This window comes from Myxine glutinosa, chromosome 3 (assembly GCF_964187855.1).
Source record: "Myxine glutinosa chromosome 3, kmMyxGlut1.1, whole genome shotgun sequence".
Classification (NCBI taxonomy): Eukaryota; Metazoa; Chordata; class Myxini; order Myxiniformes; family Myxinidae; genus Myxine; species Myxine glutinosa.
Window position 1 is genome coordinate 39473519 of NC_136263.1, and position 14927 is coordinate 39488445.

General features: G+C 42.5%; 1 protein-coding gene across 3 annotated transcripts in view; it reads left to right on the forward strand.

The window, feature by feature from the left end:
* The window catches only part of LOC137423652 (LIM domain-binding protein 2), a 517204-nt gene that overhangs the window by 175458 nt on the left and 326819 nt on the right, over nt 1–14927 (forward strand). The gene's annotated exons all lie outside the window — the stretch shown is intronic.

The following is a 14927-nucleotide window of genomic DNA, read 5'->3' on the forward strand; positions in this document are numbered from 1 at the left end:
GTGATAAACTGGGAATCTTGCATTCAGGTGGCCATTGCGACAGTGATCTGTGCGTCCCTTGAAGGATAACCTTCTCTGGGATGCGGCGCCCTGACTGCAAAGGATGACAACAATCATTTGTAATCAGAAGCTATTTTCTTTAGAATAGAACGTAGACTAGGCAGTTAAAAGGTGAGCACATTTCCAAATGGAGTACCACATTCCAGCTCTTGAAAATTATTTAAGACATCACCAAACTGAAGACTTGTTTTTTTATCGGACTAGTTTTTTTTATACCGGTACATGGACTGATGCTCATTTTGAATTGGCATTCCAGGGTGACTGCTCAGCTGGAAAGGAGCAGTTTGAAAAGAGGACATATGGAATGACGCCCAGGCCATCGGAGAAAATCCCCGGCCATTGTATCGCCAGTGAGAGAAAAAAATAAAGGCACAAAAGCAAATGCTTAATCTGGAATTGTCTGCGATGAAAGGAGGCCGCAGAATCCAAAGCACAGGTTTCCATGAAGGCAAGAAGCTATTCTATGATGTAAATGTGCGAAGATGGATAGAACGGTCACGTTTGGATTGTAGTGACATGTGGAAGTTGCTCTGGTTCCAGTGGAAGATGGAGTAATAGAGATATTCCAATAGCGACCATTGAGGCCTCCCATGAATTTCCAGAGCTGTGTTGCATGCAAAATACTTGTGGTCGTCAAATATTAAATTAACTTCCTCTACCCCATCCAGATACAAGACAAGATTCATTTGATTCGCCTGTTGCAGAAGCTGATCTTAACTGAAAGAAACTACAATGTCAATCGGTAGAGAGCATACCTCCACGAAGCTGAACAGTTTACATTTTGTATCCCAATGATAAGCCAGATCTGGATTCGGCCCTGAACCAAAATCAAATCAGCTTGTTCTTGTCACCTAACCACCTCATGCACCAGGTTTTGTCAAAATCGGTCAACAACTTTTTGAGATATCGCGCTATATGTCTATTTTTTGGTCCTGTATCTCAATAATAAAGTATCGCTTGACAATTTTAAAATCGGATCCGGATCCGGATCTTCACCAAAATCGAATCAATCCATTCTTGTTACACACCCGACCTGTCCACGAAGTTTGATCCGAATCTGTACATACCTTTTTGAGATATCGTGCTATATGTCATTTTCGGTCCCAGATATCAATAATAAAGAATCACTTCAAAAAATAAAACATTTTAAAATCGGATCTGGATCCAGATCTTCACCAAAATTGAATCAATTCAACTTTGTCAGACACCCAACCGGTCCACCAGGTTTTGTCCGAATCCGTCCATAACTTTTTGAGATGTCATGTTTAAAGACTGACAGACAAACAAACAAATGAAAAATCACTCATAGAGCGGCACTTGGCAAAACAGAACAAAGTAGAATGGCACTCAGTAGATCATCTTTTTGACCTGAAAAATAATTGGTGGTTGAATGCAGTGACCTGATATGCAAATCGTCTTCAAATTTTAAGTTAATCGGATGAAAATTGACAATTTTAGAAATTTGGCCTCTGTTGACCTTTTGGCCTATGTTCACCTCAAAAATAGTTGGTGGTTGGTTTCAGTAAGCTGATATGCAAATCCTATTCAGATTTCAAGCCAATCAGATTTTAGAAATTTGGAAAAAGTGGTTGACCTTTGGACTATGTTTACCTTATGACCTATATTGATCTCAAAAATAGTTGGTGGTTGAATTCAGTTCGCTGATATGACAATCCGTTTCAAATTTCAAGTCAATCGGATGAAAATTGAGGATTTTAGAAATTTGAAAAAAGTGGTTGACCTTTGGACTATGTTTACCTTATGACCTATATTGATCTCAAAAATAGTTGGTGGTTGAATTCAGTTCGCTGATATGACAATCCGTTTCAAATTTCAAGTCAATCGGATGAAAATTGAGGATTTTAGAAATTTGAAAAAAGTGGTTGACCTTTGGACTATGTTTACCTTATGACCTATATTGATCTCAAAAATAGTTGGTGGTTGAATTCAGTTCGCTGATATCACAATCCGTTTCAAATTTCAAGTCAATCGGATGAAAATTGAGGATTTTAGAAATTTGAAAAAAGTGGTTGACCTTTGGCGTATGTTGACCTTGTGACCTATATTGATTTCAAAAATAGGTGGTAGTTGAATTCAGTTAACTGATATGTTTTTTTGCCAAGTAACACACAGACAGACAGGGGTGAAAACATAACCTCCATCCACCTTCCGTGGTGGAGGTAATAATTTTTTTTTCAATCGGATCCGGATCTTCACCAAAATCGAATCATTCATTCTTGTCACCTACTCAACCTGTGCAACCGGAGATATCCTGCTCACAGACAAACAGACAGACAGACAGGGGTGAACACATAAACTCCGTCCTCCTTTGGTGTCAAAGGTAATTAACTACCTGTGCCTTGGCAACGAGGATTTCTCGACCTTCCTTAGGCCTTTTTTAAACAGGTTCAATAGAGCAAATGTCCAACATTCAAAGTTGATGAAATTTAGAACAAGCAACTCGTCATCGTAATAAAATTTATTGCGATAATCATTGCCATGTTAATACAAGAGGAATGATGTGTTCAGCATCGTCGTTGCAGACACCTTCACTTATACAAGTTTTATCTCATTGGCTTTCGAAAATTAGCCTGTCACATTGTTTTTCCTGAGCCTGAAACGTAGTTACCATTCTTTAGACAGAATTTAATGAAAAGAAGAAAAATGCATGTTTAGAAATTGGTTGTTGCCAACCACTTAAGTTGATGACACCTACAATTCAAACCAGTCTGGCACCCTGTCCTGGCTGGCTCAATGATGCATGTCGTTATCTGTGTTAATTAACACGAGACGCTTGGGAATACTGCAGTCTTTTTTATTTTATTTAAACAGGTTTTGAGAGAAGCTGAACTGAAAAAAGAGTTGGTGACATTAGTGTAAAGGAGAAGATCCTGCAGGTGAAAAACAAACAACAGCTTCGTTAGGGTATAAGGGATGACAGACATGAATGCCTTGGCATCATCCTGTGATGGTGTACAGATATCTAATACCCATGAAAGACTGGATGCAGATACCTAATAGTTATGAGAGACTGGATTCAGATACCTAATAGCTATGAGGGACTGGATTCAGATAACTTATAGCTATGAGAGACTGGATGCAGATACCTAATAGCTATGAGAGACTGGATTCAGATACCTAATAGCTATGAGAGACTGGATGCAGATACCTAATAGCTATGAGAGACTGGATGCAGATACCTAATAGCTATGAGAGACTGGATGCAGATACCTAATAGCTATGAGAGACTGGATTCAGATACCTAATAGCTATGAGAGACTGGATGCAGATACCTAATAGCTATGAGACACAGGATGCAGATATCTAATAGCTATGAGAGACTGGATGCAGATACCTAATAGCTATGAGAGCTGGATGCAGATACCTAATAGCTATGAGGGACTGGATTCAGATAACTTATAGCTATGAGAGACTGGATGCAGATACCTTATAGCTATGAGAGACTGGATGCAGATACCTAATAGCTATGAGAGACTGGATTCAGATACCTAATAGCTATGAGAGACTGGATGCAGATACCTAATAGCTATGAGAGACTGGATGCAGATACCTAATAGCTATGAGAGACTGGATGCAGATACCTAATAGCTATGAGAGACTGGATTCAGATACCTAATAGCTATGAGAGACTGGATGCAGATACCTAATAGCTATGAGAGACTGGATTCAGATACCTAATAGCTATGAGAGACTGGATGCAGATACCTAATAGCTATGAGACACAGGATGCAGATATCTAATAGCTATGAGAGACTGGATGCAGATACCTAATACCCATGAAAGACTGGATGCAGATACCTAATAGCTATGAGACACAGGATGCAGATATCTAATAGCTATGAGGGACTGGATTCAGATAACTTATAGCTATGAGAGACTGGATGCAGATACCTTATAGCTATGAGAGACTGGATGCAGATACCTAATAGCTATGAGAGACTGGATTCAGATACCTAATAGCTATGAGAGACTGGATGCAGATACCTAATAGCTATGAGAGACTGGATTCAGATACCTAATAGCTATGAGAGACTGGATGCAGATACCTAATAGCTATGAGAGACTGGATTCAGATACCTAATAGCTATGAGAGACTGGATGCAGATACCTAATAGCTATGAGACACAGGATGCAGATATCTAATAGCTATGAGAGACTGGATGCAGATACCTAATAGCTATGAGAGCTGGATGCAGATACCTAATAGCTATGAGGGACTGGATTCAGATAACTTATAGCTATGAGAGACTGGATGCAGATACCTTATAGCTATGAGAGACTGGATGCAGATACCTAATAGCTATGAGAGACTGGATTCAGATACCTAATAGCTATGAGAGACTGGATGCAGATACCTAATAGCTATGAGAGACTGGATGCAGATACCTAATAGCTATGAGAGACTGGATGCAGATACCTTATAGCTATGAGAGACTGGATTCAGATAACTTATAGCTATGAGAGACTGGATGCAGATACCTAATAGCTATGAGAGACTGGATGCAGATACCTAATAGCCATGAGAGACTGGATGCAGATACCTAATAGCTATGAGAGACTGGATTCAGATACCTAATAGCTATGAGAGACTGGATGCAGATACCTAATAGCTATGAGGGACTGGATTCAGATAACTTATAGCTATGAGAGACTGGATGCAGATACCTTATAGCTATGAGAGACTGGATGCAGATAACTTATAGCTATGAGAGACTGGATGCAGATACCTAATAGCTATGAGAGACTGGATGCAGATACCTAATAGCTATGAGAGACTGGATTCAGATAACTTATAGCTATGAGAGACTGGATGCAGATACCTAATAGCTATGAGGGACTGGATTCAGATAACTTATAGCTATGAGAGACTGGATGCAGATACCTAATAGCTATGAGAACCTGGATGCAGATACCTAATAGCTATGAGAGACTGGATGCAGATACCTAATAGCTATGAGAGACTGGATGCAGATACCTAATAGCTATGAGGGACTGGATTCAGATAACTTATAGCTATGAGAGACTGGATGCAGATACCTAATAGCTATGAGAGACTGGATGCAGATACCTAATAGCTATGAGGGACTGGATTCAGATACCTAATAGCTATGAGAGACTGGATGCAGATACCTAATAGCTATGAGAGACTGGATGCAGATAACTTATAGCTATGAGAGACTGGATGCAGATACCTAATAGCTATGAGACACAGGATGCAGATACCTAATAGCTATGAGAGCCTGGATTCAGATAACTTATAGCTATGAGAGACTGGATGCAGATACCTAATAGCCATGAGAGACTGGATGCAGATACCTAATAGCTATGAGAGACTGGATGCAGATACCTAATAGCTATGAGAGACTGGATGCAGATACCTAATAGCTATGAGGGACTGGATTCAGATAACTTACAGCTATGAGAGACTGGATGCAGATAACTAATAGCTATGAGAGACTGGATGCAGATACCTAATAGCTATGAGAGACTGGATGCAGATACCTAATAGCTATCAGAGACTGGATGCAGATACCTAATAGCCATGAGAGACTGGATGCAGATACCTAATAGCTATGAGAGACTGGATGCAGATACCTAATAGCTATGAGAGACTGGATGCAGATACCTAATAGCTATGAGGGACTGGATTCAGATAACTTATAGCTATGAGAGACTGGATGCAGATACCTAATAGCCATGAGAGACTGGATGCACATACCTAATAGCCACGAGAGACTGGATGCAGATACCTGATATCCATGAGGGACTGGATGCAGATACCTGATATCCATGAGAGACTGGATGCAGATACCTAATAGCCATGAGAGACTTGATGCACATACCTAATAGCCACGAGAGACTGGATGCAGATACCTGATATCCATGAGAGACTGGATGCAGATATCTAATAACCATGAGAGACTGGATGCAGATATCTAATAGCCATGAGAGACTGAATGCAGATATCTAATAGCCATGAGAGACTGGATGCAGATACCTGATATCAATGAGAGACTAGATGCAGATATCTAATAGCCATGCATGACTGGATGCAGATAACTTATAGCTATGAGAGACTGGATGCAGATACCTTATAGCTATGAGAGACTGGATGCAGATACATTATAGTTATGAGAGACTGTATGCAGATACCTAATGGCTAGGAGGGACTGGATGCAGATAGATAATATATATATGAGAGAATGGATGCAGATACCTACATAATTGCTATGAAAGACTAGATGCACATACCTAATAGCCACGAGAGACTGGATGCAGATACCAGATTTCCATGAGAGCCTGGATGAAGACATCTAACAGCCATGAGAGCCTGGATGCAGATACCTAATAGCTATGAGAGACTGGATGCAGATACATTATAGTTATGAGAGACTGGATGCAGATACCTAATAGCTATGAGGGACTGGATGCAGATAGCAAATATATATGAGAGACTGGATGCAGATACCTACATAATTGCCATGAAAGACCAGATGCACATACCTAATTGCCACGAGAGACTGGATGCAGATACCGGATATCCATGAGAGCCTGGATGCAGATATCTAACAGCCATGAAAGCCTGGATGCAGATACCTGATATCCATGAGAGACTGGATGCAGATATCTAATAGCCATGCATGACTGGATGCAGATACCTTATAGCTATGAGAGACTGGATGCAGATACATTATAGTTATGAGAGACTGTATGCAGATACCTAATAGCTATGACGGACTGGATGCAGATAGATAATATATATATGAGAGAATGGATGCAGATACCTACATAATTGCCATGAAAGACTAGATGCACATACCTAATAGCCACGAGAGACTGGATGCAGATACCAGATATCCATGAGAGCCTGGATGAAGACATCTAACAGCCATGAGAGCCTGGATGCAGATACCTAATAGCTATGAGAGACTGGATGCAGATACATTATAGTTATGAGAGACTGGATGGAGATACCTAATAGCTACAAGGGACTGGATGCAGATACCTAGTAGCTATGAGGGACTGGAAGCAGATACCTAATAGCCATGAGAGCCTGGATGCAGATACCTAATAGCCATGAGAGCCTGGATGCCGATATCTAATAGCCATGAGAGACTGGATGCAGATACCTAATAGCCATGAGAGACTGGATGCAGATACCTACATAATTGCCATGAAAGACTACATGCACATAACGAATAGCCACGAGAGACTGGATGCAGATAGCGATGGAAAAGCCATGCATGACTGGATGCAGATACCTTATAGCTATGAGAGATTGGATGCAGATACCTTATAGCTATGAGGGACTGGATGCAGATACCTTGTAGCTATGAGAGACTGGATGCAGATACCTTATAGCTATGAGAGACTGGATGCAGATAGCTATGGAAAAGCCATGCATGACTGGATGCAGATACCTTATAGCTGTGAGAGACTGGATGCAGATACCTTATAGCTATGAGAGACTGGATGCAGATACCTTATAGCTATGAGAGACTGGATGCAGACAGCTACGGAAAAGCCATGCATGACTGGATGCAGATACCTTATAGCGATGACAGACTGGATGCAGATACCTTACAGTTATGAGAGACTGGATGCAGATACCGAATAGCTATGAGGGACTGGATGCAGATAGCTAATATATATGAGAGACTGGATGCAGATACCTACATAATTGCCATGAAAGACTAGATGCACATACCTAATAGCCACGAGAGACTGGATGCAGATACCTGATATCCATGAGAGAATGGATGCAGATACCTGATATCCATGAGAGACTGGATGCAGATACCTAATAGCCATGAGAGACTGGATGCAGATACCTGATATCCATGAGAGACTGGATGCAGATACCTGATATCCATGAGAGACTGGATGCAGATACCTAATAGCCATGAGAGACTGGATGCACATACCTAATACCCACGAGAGACTGGATGCAGATACCTGATATCCATGAGAGACTGGATGCAGATACCTGATATCCATGAGAGACTGGATGCAGATATCTAATCGCCATGCATGCCTGAATGCAGAAACCTTATAGCTATGAGAGACTGGATGCAGATACTTTATAGCTATGAGAGACTGGATGCAGATACATTATAGTTATGAGAGACTGGATGCAGATACCTAATAGCTATGAGGGACTGGATGCAGATAGCTAATATATATGAGAGACTGGATGCAGATACCTACATAATTGCCATGAAAGACTAGATGCACATACCTAACAGCCACGAGAGACTGGATGCAGATACCGGATATCCATGAGAGCCTGGATGCAGATATCTAACAGCCATGAATGCCTGGATGCAGATATCTAATAGCCATGAGAGACTGAATGCAGATATCTCATAGCCATGAGAGACTGGATGCAGATACCTGATATCCATGAGAGACTGGATGCAGATATCTAATAGCCATGCATGCCTGAATGCAGATACCTTATAGCTATGAGAGACTGGATGCAGATACTTTATAGCTATGAGAGACTGGATGCAGATACATTATAGTTATGAGAGACTGGATGCAGATACCTAATAGCTATGAGGGACTGGATGCAGATAGCTAATATATATGAGAGACTGGATGCAGATACCTACATAATTGCCATGAAAGACCAGATGCACATACCTAATAGCTATGAGGGACTGGATGCAGATACCGGATATCCATGAGATATCTAATAATATGGAAGGATGCAGATACCTTATAGCTATGAGGGACTGGATGCAGATACCTTATAGCTATGAGAGACTGGATGCAGATAGCTATGGAAAAGCCATGCATGACTGGATGCAGATACCTTACAGCTATAAGAGACTAGGTGCAGATACCTTATAGCTATGAGAGACTGGATGCAGATACCTAATAGCTATGAGGGACTGGATGCAGATAGCTAATATATATGAGAGACTGGATGCTGATACCTCCATAATAGCCAGGAAAGACTAGATGCACATGCCTAATAATCGTGAGAGACTGGATGCAGATACCTGATAGCCATGAGAGACTGGATGCAGATATCTAATAGCCATGAGAGACTGGATGCAGATACCTAATTGCCATGAGAGTCTGGATGCAGATATCTAATAGCCATGAGAGCCTGGATGCAGATATCTAATAGCTATGAGAGCCTGGATGCAGATATCTAATAGCCATGAGTGCCTGGATGCAGATACCTCGTAGCCATGAGAGCCTGGATGCAGATACCTAATAGCCATGAGAGACTGGATGCAGATACCTAATAGCCATTAGAGCGTGGATGCAGATACCTAATAGACATGAGAGACTGGATGCAGATACCTAATAGCCATTAGAGCGTGGATGCAGATACCTAATAGCCATGAGAACCTGGATGCAGATATCTAATAGCCATGAGAGACTAATAGAGAATGGAGCCTGGATGCAGATATCTATTAGCCATGAGAGCCTGGATGCAGATACCAAATAGCCATTAGAGCCTGGATGCAGATACCTAATAGCCATGAGAGATTAGATGCAGATACCTAATAGCCATGAGAGACTGGATGCAGATACCTAATAGCCATGAGAGACTGGATGCAGATATCTAATAGCCATGAGAGACTGGATGCAGATACCTAAAAGCCATGAGAGACTGGATGCAGATACCTGATAGCCATGAGAGCCTGGATGCAGATATCTAATAGACATGAGAGACTGGATGCAGATACCTAATAGCCATGAGAGACTGGATGCAGATACCTAATAGCCATGAGAGCCTGGATGCAGATACCTAATAGCCATGAGAGACTGGATGCAGATACCTAATAGCCATGAGAGACTGGATGCAGATATCTAATAGCCATGAGAGACTGGATGCAGATACCTAATAGCCATGATAACGTGGATGCAGATATCTAATAGCCATGAGAGACTGGATGCAGATACCTAATAGCCATGAGAGCCTGGATGCAGATACCTAATAGCCATGAGAGACTGGATGCAGATACCTAATAGCCATGAGAGACTGGATGCAGATACCTAATAGCGATGAGAGACTGGATGCAGATACCTAATAGCCATGAGCGCCTGGATGCAGATACCTAATAGCCACGAGAGCCTGGATGCAGATACCTAATAGCCATGAGAGCCTGGATGCAGATACCTAATAGCCATCAGAGCCTGGATGCAGATACCTAATAGCCATGAGAGACTGGATGCAGATACCTAATAGCCACGAGAGCCTGGATGCAGATACCTGATAGCCATGAGAGCCTGGATGCAGATATCTAATAGACATGAGAGACTGGATGCAGATACCTAATAGCCATGAGAGACTGGATGCAGATACCTAATAGCCATGAGAGACTGGATGCAGATACCTCATAGCCATGAGAGCCTGGATGCAGATACCTAATAGCCATGATAACCTGGATGCAGATATCTAATAGCCATGAGAGACTGGATGCAGATACCTTATAGCTATGAGAGACTGGATGCAGATACTTTATAGCTATGAGAGACTGGATGCAGATACATTATAGTTATGAGAGACTGGATGCAGATACCTAATAGCTATGAGGGACTGGATGCAGATAGCTAATATATATGAGAGACTGGATGCAGATACCTACATAATTGCCATGAAAGACCAGATGCACATACCTAATAGCTATGAGGGACTGGATGCAGATACCGGATATCCATGAGATATCTAATAATATGGAAGGATGCAGATACCTTATAGCTATGAGGGACTGGATGCAGATACCTTATAGCTATGAGAGACTGGATGCAGATAGCTATGGAAAAGCCATGCATGACTGGATGCAGATACCTTACAGCTATAAGAGACTAGGTGCAGATACCTTATAGCTATGAGAGACTGGATGCAGATACCTAATAGCTATGAGGGACTGGATGCAGATAGCTAATATATATGAGAGACTGGATGTTGATACCTCCATAATAGCCAGGAAAGACTAGATGCACATGCCTAATAATCGTGAGAGACTGGATGCAGATACCTGATAGCCATGAGAGACTGGATGCAGATATCTAATAGCCATGAGAGACTGGATGCAGATACCTAATTGCCATGAGAGTCTGGATGCAGATATCTAATAGCCATGAGAGCCTGGATGCAGATATCTAATAGCTATGAGAGCCTGGATGCAGATATCTAATAGCCATGAGTGCCTGGATGCAGATACCTCGTAGCCATGAGAGCCTGGATGCAGATACCTAATAGCCATGAGAGACTGGATGCAGATACCTAATAGCCATTAGAGCATGGATGCAGATACCTAATAGACATGAGAGACTGGATGCAGATACCTAATAGCCATTAGAGCGTGGTTGCAGATACCTAATAGCCATGAGAACCTGGATGCAGATATCTAATAGCCATGAGAGACTAATAGAGAATGGAGCCTGGATGCAGATATCTATTAGCCATGAGAGCCTGGATGCAGATACCAAATAGCCATTAGAGCCTGGATGCAGATACCTAATAGCCATGAGAGATTAGATGCAGATACCTAATAGCCATGAGAGACTGGATGCAGATACCTAATAGCCATGAGAGACTGAATGCAGATATCTAATAGCCATGAGAGACTGGATGCAGATACCTAAAAGCCATGAGAGACTGGATGCAGATACCTGATAGCCATGAGAGCCTGGATGCAGATATCTAATAGACATGAGAGACTGGATGCAGATACCTAATAGCCATGAGAGACTGGATGCAGATACCTAATAGCCATGAGAGACTGGATGCAGATACCTAATAGCCATGAGAGACTGAATGCAGATATCTAATAGCCATGAGAGACTGGATGCAGATACCTAAAAGCCATGAGAGACTGGATGCAGATACCTGATAGCCATGAGAGCCTGGATGCAGATATCTAATAGACATGAGAGACTGGATGCAGATACCTAATAGCCATGAGAGACTGGATGCAGATACCTAATAGCCATGAGAGCCTGGATGCAGATACCTAATTGCCATGAGAGACTGGATGCAGATACCTAATAGCCATGAGAGACTGGATGCAGATATCTAATAGCCATGAGAGACTGGATGCAGATACCTAATAGCCATGATAACGTGGATGCAGATATCTAATAGCCATGAGAGACTGGATGCAGATACCTAATAGCCATGAGAGCCTGGATGCAGATACCTAATAGCCATGAGAGACTGGATGCAGATACCTAATAGCCATGAGAGACTGGATGCAGATACCTAATAGCGATGAGAGACTGGATGCAGATACCTAATAGCCATGAGCGCCTGGATGCAGATACCTAATAGCCACGAGAGCCTGGATGCAGATACCTAATAGCCATGAGAGCCTGGATGCAGATACCTAATAGCCATCAGAGCCTGGATGCAGATACCTAATAGCCATGAGAGACTGGATGCAGATACCTAATAGCCATGAGAGCCTGGATGCAGATACCTGATAGCCATGAGAGCCTGGATGCAGATATCTAATAGACATGAGAGACTGGATGCAGATACCTAATAGCCATGAGAGACTGGATGCAGATACCTAATAGCCATGAGAGACTGGATGCAGATACCTCATAGCCATGAGAGCCTGGATGCAGATACCTAATAGCCATGATAACCTGGATGCAGATATCTAATAGCCATGAGAGACTGGATGCAGATACCTAATAGCCATGAGAGACTGGATGCAGATACCTAATAGCCATGAGACCCTGGATGCAGATACCTAATAGCCATGAGAGCCTGGATGCAGATACCTAATAGCCATGAGAGACTGGATGCAGATACCTAATAGCCATGAGAGACTGGATGCAGATACCTAATAGCAATGAGAGACTGGATGCAGATACCTAATAGCCATGAGAGCCTGGATGCAGATACCTAATAGCCACGAGAGCCTGGATGCAGATACATAATAGCCATGAGAGCCTGGATGCAGATACCTAATAGCCATGAGAGCCTGGATGCAGATACCTAATAGCCATGAGAGACTGGATGCAGATACCTAATAGCCATGAGAGCCTGGATGCAGATACCTAATAGCCACGAGAGACTGGATGCAGATACCTAATAGCCATGAGACCCTGGATGCAGATACCTAATAGCCATGAGAGACTGGATGCAGATACCTCATAGCCATGAGACCCTGGATGCAGATACCTAATAGCCATGAGAGCCTGGAAGCAGATACCTAATAGCCATGAGAGCCTGGATGCAGATACCTAATAGCCATGAGAGCCTGGATGCAGATACCTAATAGCCATGAGAGCCTGGATGCAGATACCTAATAGCCATGAGAGACTGGATGCAGATACCTAATAGCCATGAGAGACTGGATGCAGATACCTAATAGCCATGAGAGCCTGGATGCAGATATCTAATAGCCATGAGAGACTGGATGCCGATACCTAATAGCCATGAGAGACTGGATGCAGATACCTAATAGCCATGAGAGCCTGGATGCAGATATCTAATAGCCATGAGAGACTGGATGCAGATACCTAATAGCCATGAGAGACTGGATGCAGATATCTAATAGCCATGAGAGACTGGATGCAGATACCTAATAGCCATGTGAGCCTGGATGCAGATACCTAATAGCCATGAGAGACTGGATGCAGATACCTAATAGCCATGAGAGACTGGATGCAGATACCTGATAGCCATGAGAGCCTGGATGCAGATATCTAATAGACATGAGAGACTGGATGCAGATATCTAACAGCCATGAGAGCCTGGATGCAGATACCAAATAGCCATTAGAGCCTGGATGCAGATACCTAATAGCCATGAGACACTGGATGCAGATATCTAATAGCCATGAGAGACTGGATGCAGATACCTAATAGCCATGATAACCTGGATGCAGATATCTAATAGCCATGAGAGACTGGATGCAGATACCTAATAGCCATGAGAGACTGGATGCAGATACCTAATAGCCATGAGAGCCTGGATGCAGATACCTAATAGCCATGAGAACCTGGATGCAGATATCTAATAGCCATGAGAACCTGGATGCAGATATCTAATAGCCATGAGAGCCTGGATGCAGATACCAAATAGCCATTAGAGCCTAGCTGCAGATACCTAATAGCCATGAGAGACTGGATGCAGATATCTAATAGCCATGAGAGACTGGATGCAGATATCTAATAGCCATGAGAGACTGGATGCAGATACCTAATAGCCATGAGAGACTGGATGCAGATATCTAATAGCCATGAGAGCCTGGATGCAGATACCTAATAGCTATGAGAGACTGGATGCAGATACCTAATAGCCATGAGAGACTGGATGCAGATACCTAATAGCCATGAGAGCCTGAATGCAGATACCTAATAGCCATGAGAGACTGGATGCAGATATCTAATAGCCATGAGAGCCTGGATGCAGATACCTAATAGCTATGAGAGACTGGATGCAGATACCTAATAGCCATGAGAGACTGGATGCAGATACCTAATAGCCACGAGAGACTGGATGCAGATACCTAATAGCCATGAGACCTTGGATGCAGATACCTAATAGCCATGAGAGCCTGGATGCAGATACCTAATATCCATGAGAGACTGGATGCAGATACCTAATAGCCATGAGAGACTGGATGCAGATACCTAATAGCGATGAGAGACTGGATGCAGATACCTAATAGCCATGAGAGCCTGGATGCAGATACCTATTAGCCATGAGAGACTGGATGCAGATACCTAATAGCCATGAGAGCCTGGATGCAGATACCTAATAGCCACGAGAGACGATGCAGATACCTAATAGCCATGAGACCCTGGATGCAGATACCTAATAGCCATTAGAGACTGGATGCAGATACCTAATAGCCATGAGA